At 49.9% G+C, this 13,950-nt stretch overlaps 1 protein-coding gene across 1 annotated transcript in view; it reads right to left on the bottom strand.

Annotated features, from left to right (window-relative positions):
• The window catches only part of MYH9 (myosin, heavy chain 9, non-muscle), a 99,668-nt gene extending 87,161 nt beyond the window's left edge, over positions 1-12,507 (bottom strand). The window contains exon 1 of the mRNA XM_006865226.1: positions 12,301-12,507. The gene's annotated coding sequence lies outside the window, so the exon portion shown is untranslated. The remainder of the gene's footprint in view (positions 1-12,300) is intronic.
• Positions 12,508-13,950: the final 1,443 nt, after the last annotated feature.

Below are 13,950 nucleotides of genomic sequence, written 5' to 3'. Positions count from 1 at the left end.
TAAAGATTTACACCCTCGGAAACCCTGTACAGGGTCGCTATGGGTCGGAACCGACTCCACGGCACTTAACAACAAGTCAAATCCCTTGTCCATAAGGCCTGATACTGATCTAAATGCCAGCTGTGGGCTGGGGAAGGGAAACAACCACATGGGCAAAACCTGAAACTTGTACCCACTATCTACTGCCATTGATCCCAACTCAAGAAGACCCTAGAGGACAAAGCAGAACTTCTCTCTAGGGTTTCCCAGGCTGTGAATCTTAACAGGACAAGACAACCACATCTTTCTCCCAAGGAGCATCTGGTAGCTTTGAACCTCCAACCTTGAGATTAGCAGCTGCTTAGCCCACTGAGCCACCAGGGCTCCTTGAAACTTGTGCAGGGCCATGAAAGTGTCCCAGAGATGGTGGCATAGTTGGGGGCCAGGCGTGACAACAAGCCTGTCTCCTTCCCTGAACCACAACTTCACTCCTGCTTTCCAGGAAGACAGTGGGAATTGGGGTCAGGGTCACTTGATGAGAGGGCTGGCGGAACAGAAACTGGGGGTGGAAGAGTACAGAAAGAGAAAGAAGTCACAACACCCCACAAGCAAACAAACAGGAAGCCATTGATGCAGAATGAAAGGCAGTATGAGAGTCAACTCCTGCCTTCCAGGCTATTCCTTGACAAACCCACCTCCTCTTCATGCCTACCCAGCCCAGCCCACCTCCAAATTGTTGTTGCAGCTAAGTACCGTCAAGTCAGTTCCAATCCATAGCAACCCTGTACAGGGTTTCCTAGAAGCAGCTGGTGAATTTGATCCACTGACCTTGGGGTTCCCGTGCATTAACCCGAAGTGCCACAGCAGGACTCCACCCACAAGTGGTCCCCACTAAAAACATCCATGGACACTGAAGTAGCAGCCACAGGATTCTGAAGTTTCCTCTTCTTAACAAGGGTAAACTGTTGCAACTTGCTGCTACAATTATTCCCCTAACCAGGGGGAGGACAGAGATCCAGCAGAGCCCCCACACCCTGTGGGCAGACCACCTCCTCTTGGGGGGCGGGGGGAGGCCTCTACACCCACCCACCCCAATCTCCCTGTTGACAGTGTTTCTCAGGGTCTTTGCTCCCACCCTTCCTCCCAGCACGTTTTCCAGCCCAAACATTGTAGCTGTGGGGAAAAGGAATAGGTCCTTGATGGCACCTAGAATTGGGGAGGGGGTATAGATGCTTGGATGGCATCTAGCCTGGGGCAGGGGGTGGGGAGGAGTGTAGGGTGGGAAAGAGCCCAGCAGGTGTGAAAGATTTCCTTCCAAAGAGCCCAGGGGGATCCACGTTAGGTTCCTAGGCTTTATGGACCTCTAATGACAAAGCAGTTTTACCTGTTTTCCACCTGAGCTGCCATTACTTCTGTCACAACCCACCACACCAAGGGGGGGGGGGGGGGGGGGGAACAGACGACTCCCTATGCCCTGACTGTGAGTCCCTAGGGGCAGGGCCCTGACCACCTAGCCCAGAACAGGTAAGAACAGGTGTTCAACATATATCTGCTGATGAATGGCTTTCCGAAAGACTCGATAAAACTTTCTGAGAACACAATTACTGTTTTTTCCCCTCAAACACGAAGCCTGAGTAACCGAGTGGTGACTCTTACCAAAAGGTCACCAGTTCAAACTCACAACTGGAGAAAAATGTGCCATTCAGCTTCCACAGATTTACAGCTTTGGACACTCTTTCCTAGAGGGTCGTTATGAATCGGAATGGACTCGATGGCAGTAGGCTTGGGTTTCCCGGAAGGACTGTAACATGGCTTGTGGAAACTTGTAACACAGAGCAGTTTATAGTACTGAGTCAGAATATACAATATCTATGTTTGACTCTCAACTCTGTAAAATCTGTGTATACATGGGCAGGAAACCCAGAAAAACATGAACAGTTTGCTTCTTGCCAGTTTGGTTTTTACAATGTTTGTGCTATAAACAAACCCTTTTTTCTTCTTCTTCGTGACAAGGGGCTTCAGAAAGTTCATGGACAAATTCCATTACGTTTTAACTCTATTCTTGCATGAACTTTTTGAGGCCCCTCTTGAACTTACTTTGAAAGGGAAACTGAACAGTTTTCTCTCTCTCAACACTGTGATCCACCTCATCCCAAGTCCCCTAGATGGGGATGACAGACCGGCCCTGTGGAAGAATCCCCAGCAGCCACGGAGGGGATCCGAAAGCTCAACAAAATGTAATCCAGAGGGAGAGATTCTGTACACCCCCAGCCCGCGGTACAGGGCAGAGAGCCGGGCTGGGCTATAGCTGTGTAAGACGCAGGGCTGGGAGCCTCTCAGGAGAGGAAACCTTTTCACGGCCTTGGGTGACTCACCACTGAACAAAGCTCCCGCTGGAATCTGACCGACTGAACAAGGCCCAGCCCAGTGCCCAGGATAGGCAGTGCCTGGGCCCCTGCCCTGTGATCAGCTCAGGGGCCGCCCCTTCCAGGATGCCTTCTCAGACTGCTCTGGGCTCCCAGCACTCTAGCTGGCATGCTATCATTGGCTCCTGGGGCCCAGGGCATGGCTTCCTCCACCTCAACATTCCCAGCAGCTGCTCCAGTGCATGTGGCGCTGTGGATTAATGCGCCAGACTGCAAAGCCGTTTGAACTGCAAGGTTGGCAGTTCAAGCTCACCAGTCGCACCTCAGAAACCCTATACAGGGTCACTATGGGATGGAACCGACTCAACGGCACTTAACAACAACAACAAGGACTGGAGGAGCGAGCAGAGGAAGGGAGCGATGAAAGCCACCGTGGAGAAGAGTAAGGATAAGGGACCCTCTAGACTGAGACCGCCTGCCCTCCTTTATGACCACCATAAAACAGCCAGTAAGGTGAAAGGTGAAGTCCGTAACCAAGGCAACACTAGCCAACTGACAACCTCACTCTGGGTAGCCAGTGGCACTGTGGAGCAGCTTGGGGGACGAAGGGGCATTCTACTGAGGCCTAATGCTGGGCTCTTTTCATTAATTCTCGGTCAAAGGTAAGGGGGATGGCCTCAGGGCCAGTCCAACCCCTCATAAGTAAAGCAGCACAAGCCTGGCAGTGAAGGGCATCTACAAGGTCACACAAGGGTGCTGAGTGAGCATGCCCCAGCCGGAATTCCAGCTCAGTATTCTCACCTGTCAAACAGGGGTCATTTCCTACCTCACGGGAATGTGGAAAGAACTAGATGTGTGGTGCCTGGTGCTTAGCAAGGACTCAGTGATATGGAACCATTGTTGTTATTGTTGTTGTTACTATTATTATGATCAGCAGACCTCCTGATCCCTGGACCAATTCTAGCCCAGAGCTGGTCATAGCCGTGGGTTCTGTCTCTTAGTCTGCAGCCTGGCTCAAGAAGTCTCCAGTTACTCAGGCAGCAGCTCTGCCTGTGTTGAAATGCCCTCGTTCAGACAGGGACGGCGCTCCTGGAAGGCAGGGACCCCGCTTATGGAGGACAGGGACAGGCACTCTGCTGTCCCCGCCCCACAACTGGTGCTCCAGGCACCTCTGTTGATGTGGTAAGAGATTCCCGGGGCCACTGCCTCCTCTCCAGCACTGGTGGTGCAGTGGTTCAGAACTCCGCTGTAATTCAAATCCACCAACTGCACCACAGAAAAAAAACAAGGCCATCTGCTCCAACAAAGACTTACAGCACTGTACACCCTACAAAGCAGTTCTACTCTGTCCTATAGGGCAACAGGAGTCGGAACCAACTTGCCAGTGGGTTTGCTTTGGTTTCGTTCTCTGGTATCCAATCGTTAGCTCTTAAATGTACCTAAACAAGCATAAGAACTTGAAACCACCATCTTTCTCAACACTGAGATTGCCAGCCAAGGACCAAGCATCATCAGTTTTTGTAAAGTTGTCCAAAGATTCAAAAGCTTTTTAGCTATCTGGCCGCTGCTTCCACAGATTTAAGTACAGTCGGGGTTAACGTGGCAGACTGCAGTCATTTGAACTGCAAGGTCGGCTATTCCAGCTCAGCAGCTGCTCCTTGGAAACCCTATGCAGAGTCACTATGGGTCAGAACCAATTCAAGGCACTTTACAACAACTAACATCAAGTCAATTCCAACTCATAAAGACGGACTCTGCAGGACAGAGAACTGCCCCTCAGGGTGTCCAAAAGTGGACATCTTTACAACGGCAGCACACAGCCTCATTGTGCTCCCTTGGAGCAGCTGGTGGTGAGCACTTTGCAATGCTTAACCCAGTGTGCTACTAGGGCTACTTCCTAACAATCCAGCAAGTTCCAAAGTCTTCTCCCCTCTCCAGCCCAATTAGATTAGGTCACTCAACTGTTCCAAATGCCCCGTTCTTTCTGTTTATCAGACAGGAAGCTGACTTCTCCAGCGTATGACTTAATGCAAAACACAGGAAGCACGGTGGCTTTGGAACCCAAGACAACGCTAAATAAGGGAGCCTCGAATGCATTGTCACAACCTTTCTCTAAGAAAGTTTAAACCAGTTGCTATCACCGTAACAAGCCGAACTACATTGTGTGATGAAAACGGTGCCAGTCTCAGAAACCTGAGCATCAAGCCTGGGGAGCCTACCAGCAGCTTCCTTAACCAACTTAAGTCAAGGACCTGGTTATCAAGGGACAGACTTACTGGACACACTTTGACTCTAAAGCATGGACATATATCTCCCACCACATAAGGACAGATGATGGTTGAGGATAATGTGAAGAAAGGAGGAAGAGGAATGGGAGGGAGTAGAAGGGGCAAAGGAGAAGACTAGACCACTTTATGTACATTTATAATCCTCACAAGCATCCTAAGAAAGCAGGCACCCCCATGTTGCAGATGGGGACAACTGAAGCTCAAAGCGGCACATGAGAGTCTAACACAGTAGCTATGCCTGATTCTGAAGTCCTGGTTGTGCTTCCTATACCAAAAGGTTTCCTGCTGAAATTACCACCAACCCACCCAGCCAGTCTCACTCCAGGTAACTCTGCTTGGCTTAACGTCACTAGAAATCAGGCCTGGCTAAAGACCAGTGGAGAGCCAGAGCAGCTTTCTAAATGGCCTACCTTGTGCCTGGCACCTCCCATGTGAAATATTGATTTCTGGATAGCAGGAACCTTCAGACTCAGTGGCCTTGACCAACTGGAAGAAGTTGAGAAAAGTTCACTCTTTAACCCTAGTCTTCTCCAAACCCCACCCCCACCCCCTAAGAAAAGACTAAGTGATGAAAGACCAATTGTTGAGGAAAGATTAAAAGAGCTAAGTATGGATTGCTTGGCTAAACCAGACATAAAAGTAAAGGAAGGGGTGATAACAGTTTAAAAACACTTTTAAATCAGGCCACATGGTTTAGAGAAAAGCAAGGAGTTGAGTTAAACCAGGGGGGGGCCAATGCTTTCTACCAACTCACAGAATCAGCTCTGGCCAATCAATTCTCTCTAATTGGAAAAGAAAAGAAAAAGCAGCCCTCAAACTCTTTTAGCTCAGGCTTCCCATAACCCTTCAGTAAAGCAGTATTTAGTGGTGGTGTTTAAAGTGGGGTCTCATTTAGAATTAGGGTTAAAAATGGAGGGGGAAAAAAACAAACTCCTTAAGGCTAAAATGTTCTCTAAATGTAAATGTCCTTGTGATTTGTGACCATCTTCTAAAACAAAGAGGTCAAATTAGAGCTCTTCCAACACATTAAAAGGTGCACAAAAACCATTAGTTACCAAAGGGCCAATACTGTAAGATTCCACTTACATGAAATGCGTAGAGTCAACTATAGAAGGGAGACAAAAGCTAATCGAAGGTTAATAATGAGCATGGTGGCACAGTGGATTAAGCATTGGGCTACTAAGTGAAAGATCGGAGGCTTGAGCCCACCTGTCACTCCATGGAAGACAGATGTGGCAGTCTGCCTCCATAGAACCTGACAGCCTCGGTAACCCTACAGAGCAGTCCTACTGGGCCCTACAGTGTTGCTATGAGCTGGAATCAACTAATTACACTGGGTTTGGGTTGGCTGTTTCTTTTGCCAGGAGCTGGTGAGCAGGAGGGGAAAGGGGAATTCACTGATTACAGGATACACTGGGCTTCTTCTGCTAAGGGTGATGAGAAAATCTTGAAAAGGAAGATGGTGGTGACTGAACAACATGCTGAGTGACATTACAGTCACTGAGCCATACACACAGTTATGTATGTATGTACGTATGTACATACACACATCTGTACATACATACATTCACCAAAATTTAAAAAATGATTTTTTTAAGTGTGTAGAGAGCTACCATATATGCCCACAGGTTCCTTTCTCTTCTGAGTAAGCACCTCTGACGAGCACCCAGGAAGTGACTTGTGGGCCCCAACGACAACCTCTCTACAGGCCTCAGCCCAACCTGTGCTGGCAGGAAGCCACACCCTTCAGTGGCCACTTCCGGAAGGTATTGCAGGACTCCCGCAAGCTACAGCATGCGGGCTCTAGGGCGGTGGAGAAGCTCACAGGGTTAGAAATGGAGGCAGCTGCAGAGGGCACAATGAGAGAACTGAGAGGCCAAACTGGGAGAAACTCCCAGATTGTCTCAATCTCAGCCAGAATCCAAGCTACAGCTCCTCTGGGCCCACAAGCCCAGGGGCGGTGAGCTGTGTCCCATTCCTAGCTCTGAATCACCTGGGCCTTGCAAAGCAACCAGCCCTCATAAAGGGGGCCTGAGTAATTCCAACTAAGGCCCAAGTTACTTTTTAAAGAGACCCACATCAGACCCAAGAGGGCAGCTGCCCAAGTAGCTACGGTCACTTAAGCATGAGTGCAGGTACAAGCCAGGCACCTAGCCTCCCAAACACCAAGTGGTAGCAGACTCATTATAGACCCAGCCTCACGGCATTTCTCCCAGAGACCCTCGAGGCCTGCTAAAGACCCAGCGAGGCTCTCTGAGCACGTCTTTCGTCTATAGCCAATGTGGGCTATCCAGGAAAGGACTCTGTGTGGTGTGGAGCCAGGGAGATTGAGGATAGCTTGGCAAAAGGCTATCACCAAAACAGCTTTCCAGGCCCCCATGAAAGCTTCCTGTTCTCATACCAAAAATAAATTTTTTAAAAAGTTGCCATTGAGTCAGACTCCAACTCCTGGCAACCCCCAAGTGTACAGATATAATTGCTCCATAGAATTTTTAAGGCTGTGATTTTTTGAAAGCAGACAGGCAGGCTTTTCCTCCAAGGTGCCTCTGGATAAATCCCAACCACCAACATTTAGGTTAGTAGGGGAGCACCACCCAAGGAATCCTTCCTACTCTCATTTATTAAGTGCCATTGAGTCGGTTCCGACTCACAGCGACTCTGTACGGGGTTTCCGAGGAGCAGTTGGTGGGTTTGAATTGCCAATGCTGATCCTACAACAACACACCAGAGTCCTCACAAAGCAAAGCAAAAACAATCATATACCATTTCCCAGAATCTAGGAGCTCTGGTATAGCGGTTACAAATCGGGCTGCAGACCGCAAGGTCAGCAGTTCAAAACTACCAGCTGTTCCACAGGAAAAGATGAGATTTTCTGTTCCCAGAAAGATTTACAGCCTCAGAAACCCTGTACATGGGTCACTATGAGTGGGAACTGGCTCCACAGCACATAACCACCACCACTAAGGGGATGGATCAGGAATAAATGTTTGAGGACTCCTCTGGCAATGCTGTGATATCAGGGAAAAGAGAGCATTCCAATCTCAAGGAACTAGTTGAGCACGTTTTTGTTTTTTTTAAGACCCTTCCTCCTCCCTTGCACGCAGCAGGCTTTCCATATACAGCCAGTGAGAGGAGGAAAGGTATGTGAAATTGCGAGCAATGCACTTTAGAGTTAAGATCTATGAGATTAGCCAGCCAGCCCCCACACTATATAGATAACATTTTTAAAACTTTAAAATGTGACCACCCAAATACAATACATGGTGGTAGTGGTGGCAGTGACTCATAGGAACCCTGTATAGGGTTTCTGAGGCTGTAAATCTTTACAGGAGCAGAAAGCTTCACCTTTCTCCCAAGGAGTGGCTGGTCGATTGGTACTGCTGCCCTTGCAATAAACAGCCCAACTCATAATCCACTATGCTACAACTCATCCCAATCCTGCCACTGGGTCCTGGTTTCTAGAAGTAACCATTATTACCAGTGTCTCCCAACCTTTCCAGAAAGTAGTTCAAGCATACGTTTACACAAAAAGGAGTACACCATACCCCGAAAGTTAAACTTAAACTAGACCCAACCTTAACCCTAACCCTAACCTTGGCCCTAGGACTACCCATAGCTTTAGGCTAGTTTTCTGGATCTAGTTTTTTGTTTGTTTTTCACTCACAATGTGTTAGTAGAGTGCATGCCCAATTAGTTCATTTGGATCAGCCTCATTTTTTTAGGGATTGCCACAGTACCATGACTTATTTGCCTCCTCTGAAGGACAGTTAGCTTATTTGCTGTCTTCCAGGAGTCCTGGTGTGGGTTAATGCACTAGACTGCAAAGCCATTTGAACTGCAAGGTCGGCAGTTCAAGCTCACCAGCTGCTCCTCGGAAACGCTATACAGGGTGGCTATGGGTCGGATACTACTCAACAGCACTTCACAACAACTATGACAATGGACAACAGCCTCAGATATTTATTTCCTCTTGCACATTTGCATTTTTTCATGTGATAAAATCCATCAGAAGGAATATGCGGTGGCAGATACTGCCTAACTACCTTCTGCAGAGAGCTGTACAATTCACACTCCTGCCAGTAAGGCACGAGGATGCTGGAGAAACATAGACAACTTGGAGAAATAAAAAATTGTTTTTGTGTTGTTGATTTTACTTTTTGTTTTTTTTCTGTATTGTTTTGTTTTTCAGTTTCCCAGGCACATAAAGAATGTTCGTACATAACTCATGGCCACATACACTGACATATATGTTTGTAGGACGATATGACAGTTTCTACTAAAACCAAACCATCCCTCAACCAGGGCCAGAGCTGGAAACCAGGTATCTCTCTAGAGGCTGAAGTCCTGGGCTCTTTTCCACAGTACTCCTTGGCCAGTGCCTGCCTAGGTCACAGGAAACCATGTTTAAGAACAAAACCTCGCAACCAGTCTGCACACGGTCCGCCCTGGGCCAAGGCAAAGGCCTATACTGAGGCTGAGTGTGTGCGCGTGCACACATACACCAGCACACAAACACACACTTTTTAGAAGTAGAAAGAGCATCAAGCCAGGAGCCAGAAAACAAGGGTTTGAGCACTGCTCTCTCAGACCCTATTTACTTATCTGACAATCCCTAGTTCACCCAAGCATCACTATTGAATATCTTTCAGATAACTTTGACGCAGCCACTATACAGCACGCCTTTTACATACACTGGAGTTCCTGGGTGGTGCAAACTGTTCATGTGTTTGACCCAAAGTTCAAAGGCCTAGGAGTCCAAAAACTTGCAGTGGAGCCCAGTCCTCTGCTGAGATACATGCTGTTGCCATCAGACCAAGCTGACTGAATGACATACCTTGTTTCTTTTAACTGAGGTGCAGGAGGTTATTTCATTCAAACTAAACAAGTGACTGGGTCAGGATTTGAACTCGGGTCTGCCTACCACCAAAGCTCACTTTATTTCCACGACCTGGTAGTCCAGCTCTAAAAACAGGATTCTGTAAAAGCCACCAGAAGAACTACTTTCAGCATGCAGCCAGGGCTTTCTCTGGTTGCCACAGAAGGACTTGAGCCCAGGGGCTCAGCGCACCAAGGGTTAAGGCTTAGAGGCAGTGACTCTCTGGGGCTGTACAAAGGGAAAATGCACTTCCTGCCCCAGGCAGTCAGAGATGCTGTTTTATGCTCAGCAAATTAGGATGTTTGTTTAATTAAGAGGACACACAGATTTTGTTCTTCTAAATATTTTTGGAACATGATGCTTGGGAGGAAGCTGTAAAAGGATGGGGTTTTTTTTTTTTTTTTGGCTTTTTTTCTTCCCCCTTGGCTTTGCGTTTCTTTCTCCCCCTCCAAGAGAAGTGTAGGGTTGGGCTCAAAGGAAACCACCACCACCCCTCCTGGCCTTTTGAAATGAAGCTGTCAAGCTGGTAAGGGCTGTCTTAAGTGCTTTATTGGAGGATTAGTGAGTAGAGGAAGTGAAGTAAGCACAGCCATCCCAGCTTCCAGCAATACCCTAGACAACAAGGCTGTATTTTTTAGTGTTTTTCTTAGGTTGAAGAGCTAACAGATCCTTGTTTTGTTTTTTTCTGGAGCAAGAGCAAGGGAAAGGCAGACTATGATTAACGTGAACTCTTCATCCTGCAAGACAGAGGTTGTCCCATCTCCAAAAGCCCTCAGGTTAAAAAGTTTAAGAATTTTAAAAAAAAAAAAAGCAAGAAAGTCAAAGCGTTGACCTCTTTCATTCCCCGGGGTGCCCTTCAAACAGACCCCCCAAATATTACAACTCTCCCGCTGCCCTTCTCCCAGGAGCTGGAGAACTCCCCAAGTCCCCGTCCCCCCCCCCCCCCAGACACCTGGATCTGCCCACAGGTGCTGCCCGGACTTGCTGGGCGTGGAGAGGCACATGCCGTGGTGTCACCGGGCGGGCCTGGCGTTCAGGAGTACGGTGACTCTCCAATTACACTGAGCAATCGGGCCATCTTTAATTATCTCCCAATTACCCACTAAATGACTCCTCACTTTCTATCACCACATGCCTGCCTCAGTTGGCCGACCTTACCATGTGTTCCTGGGCAGGCAGCAAGACTTCCCAAACAGAAGGAGCCCCTCTCTGCCTTGGAATTCCTCAGATCCTTTGTCGATGGCATTCTTGGGACATATCACAGGCTGGCTTTGTATTTCAGACATCCTGCCATTATTTCTCTTCAAGGCTGTAAGCGCCCCAAGGGCAGAGGACTGCCTCCTCAGGGATCCTTCCCCTCATCACCGCCCCCACCTCTACTGGGTGGGCTGGCTCCCTTCTCCTCACCCCCATGACTCACAGTACTTTCCTGGGGTCCCTGTCATCTCTGTCTCACATTAAAGTCATGGACGGATTTATCCCAAGTGCCCCAGGCCAGGAACAGGGTCACAATCGTACCCCCACAACCTGGCAAAGTCCCGGGCACAGAGAAGCCTGTTAAATATTTGCTAGATTACACATTTGTGTACCCTCCCCCTCCCCATAGCAGCCTTGTATGTAAACTGACTAATGTTAATCGAGTGATTGTCTAAACAGGTCTTAAAGAGGCCTTCTTTCTTGCCAGCCAGGGACTAATACATCGGGTGGGGTCATCACCCCCGTCTCAGACAGGAGCCAGAAACGGCCCGAGTGTTGCACGGAGAAGGAGCCGACACTTGTCTTTCCCCCTTCAACAGTTACTCTGAAATCCTGTTAAACCCAAAACAGGGCGCAGTGAAGCGAGAAGTGGCTGGGCCGCTCAGGACCTGGGACTTCCCAAGAGCCTTCGCCCCACACCGCTGGGTGGGGCCTTAGGCGCAGCCCTGGCACTCACCCTGCCCCCAACCTCTAGGCGGCCGGGAGCTGGTCCCGGAGGTGACGGGCTCCAAGTGAAACCCGAAGGGGCGCGCAGACCTGTTCGGGATGTGGCCCCGGGTCAGGCTGGACCCCCGCACCCGCAACCAGGGAAGCCCGCTTGGCCCGCACCGGAAAGATGCGCTGGCCCGGGCCTAGCATAAGGCAGCAGAGTCCAGCTCTGCCGCTGGCCGGCGCCGGGCGCGGCATCAGGTGCACGCCTGGGCGGCCCCGACGGCAGCGCACCGCTCCCGGGCAGCAGAGCCTAAGGCTAAGAGCCTGGGGTCTTTCCTCTCCCGCCGGTCCCCTTTTGCACGCACCTTCCCCACCTCCTCCACCGCCAGGCGAATGAGGAAGTGGGGAGCGAGGGCGGAAACCCAGCCGAGCGCAAGGTCTGCGGCAGGATTATCCGATTCTGACTCAGGAGGCCGCCCTGACAGCTGCCAAACGGTCCCCGCCTGCCCGTTACCTCCGTTTCCAAAATGCCTGCACATTTCCCAAAGAGCCTCTGCCTGCGGCTGGCTCGCCGGAAGGGGTTAAAAAGTTTAGCCAACTTGGGCACTTGGCGAGGCGCGAGCAGGGCGCACGCCCCATCTGAGGAAGGTGCCCGGAGCGCCCGGCCCCGGCCTGCCTCCGCCCCCGAGAGCCCGCGCCGGGTCTCATCCCGTCCGGGGAGGACCGCGGAGCCGGGCCTGCGCCCGCCCGCACCGCTTGCCGGCCGCACCGAGGCCGAGAACCACACGCCGGCGCGCTAGCCCGAAGCCGCGCGTCCCGTCGCCGCCGCCCCCGCCCGCGGTCCGCCTGGCCAGGGCGGGACCCGCCGGTGGGGCTCGCTCACCTGAACCTGGATCTGCCCCGAGGAACAGGCGCTGCTTCTCCCGAGAGGGCTTTCTCGAGCGGCGGTGGGGGAGCGAGCGCGCGAGGCAGGAGCGGTAGCAGGTCAGCCTCGCTCAGCTTTCCTTCCGTGCTTGGGCCAGGAACCACGGTGATCTGCGCGCCTCACCGCACCCAGCTCGGCTCCTCGCCGCCTTCCCGCCCCACCCTCACAAGCCGCCTGTTCCTGGTCGCGATGGACGCACGGTTTGGCCAATGGAAAAAAGGGTGGGCGTAGCCTCGTCGTCGCCATCCGACTCCACCTCCGCCCGCTCCACCTTCCCCCACGCTTCCTAGGCGGGAGACCCGCCCATAAGGCGGGTCCAACGGCAAACAGGTTCGGGAGGAGGAAGATTGACGCAGCGCACGTCCAATCAGAAGGCTGAGGTTCGGGCGCGCGGCCCTCTCGGGTTTGGTGCTTCGCCTGGGTTGGAGCAAGGCCCGCGGGAGCGGGCTGGGAAGGTCGGGGGTGCTGGCATCGGCCTCGCGAGCTGTTTTTTTTTCCTATCCCATGTCATCCTACCAGAAGAACAGCTATTAAGGACCATATATGGGAAAAATGCTGTTTTACATAATTATGATGGCCTGTCAGGGCGGGCGTGGATTCAGCCCCGGATTCCGTTTGTGGGAGTCGGGAGTTCAATACCTGGCCCTGTCTCTGCAGTAGGCTTTTCTGCTCAGGCAGAGATTTCCCTTCCAGGCCACTCTTCCCTGCACGTGATTAATTCGCACACATTCTTTTCCATGCTTGTTACAAAACATTTTATTTTTAATTTTTATTTTAAGTAAGCAAATTATACTTTGGGAGTATGGGGATGGGGCAGAGGAGTTACTGACCACTACAAGATGCTTGGTAAAGTGGAGGATCTGCGGAAAAAGAGGAAAACCCCCAACGAGATAGTTTGACGTAATGGCTCAAACATGACAATTATGAGGATGGCGCGGGACCGGCCAGTGACTGTTTCGTTCATTTGTGTCTAGGGTCACTATGAATCAAAGCTGAATCGATGGTACCTACCAAAAAGAACAAAATGAGAGGCATTGATTATTTTTTCTATTTCTACACTTACCTTTTAATCCAGCTCAAATTTATTTTGTTTGGGGGAGTAAAAAAGAAATGTGATTTTTATAATATCCAGTTACCCAGACATTATGTCCTTCACTAATTTCAGGTACCACCTTCATTATATATTTATATCCTGAAATCTGCTTCTAATTTTATCTATTTATTGATCTTTCTGTGTGTTCCTAGACCAGTTGCACAATGCTTTATAAGATAGTTTATATTTGAGAGGACAAATGGCTCTTCATTTTTTTTTTTTTGTACTGAAATGTTCCTACTATTTTTATTTGAAATTCAAAATGAACTTCATGGGGAGGGGAAATGTATATTCTAACAGCAAAGAAAACTAGAAATGCATTTTGAAATGCTGAGACAAAGAATAACTATCAATAATATGTAAAGAGTTTTTCCCAGTCAATAAGAAAACTCCCAAATATGCCAAAATTAAAATGGCCAGAAACAGGAACAAGCTATTAAATATACATGAGACCCAAGCCCACTGACATGGAGTAGATACCCACTCATACCAAACTCATGTGGGGGGGGGGGGGG

The sequence above is a fragment of the Chrysochloris asiatica genome, unplaced genomic scaffold (assembly GCF_000296735.1).
Source record: "Chrysochloris asiatica unplaced genomic scaffold, ChrAsi1.0 scaffold00076, whole genome shotgun sequence".
In the NCBI taxonomy this organism is placed as follows: domain Eukaryota; kingdom Metazoa; phylum Chordata; class Mammalia; order Afrosoricida; family Chrysochloridae; genus Chrysochloris; species Chrysochloris asiatica.
This window is presented reverse-complemented; position numbering and strand designations above follow the sequence as displayed.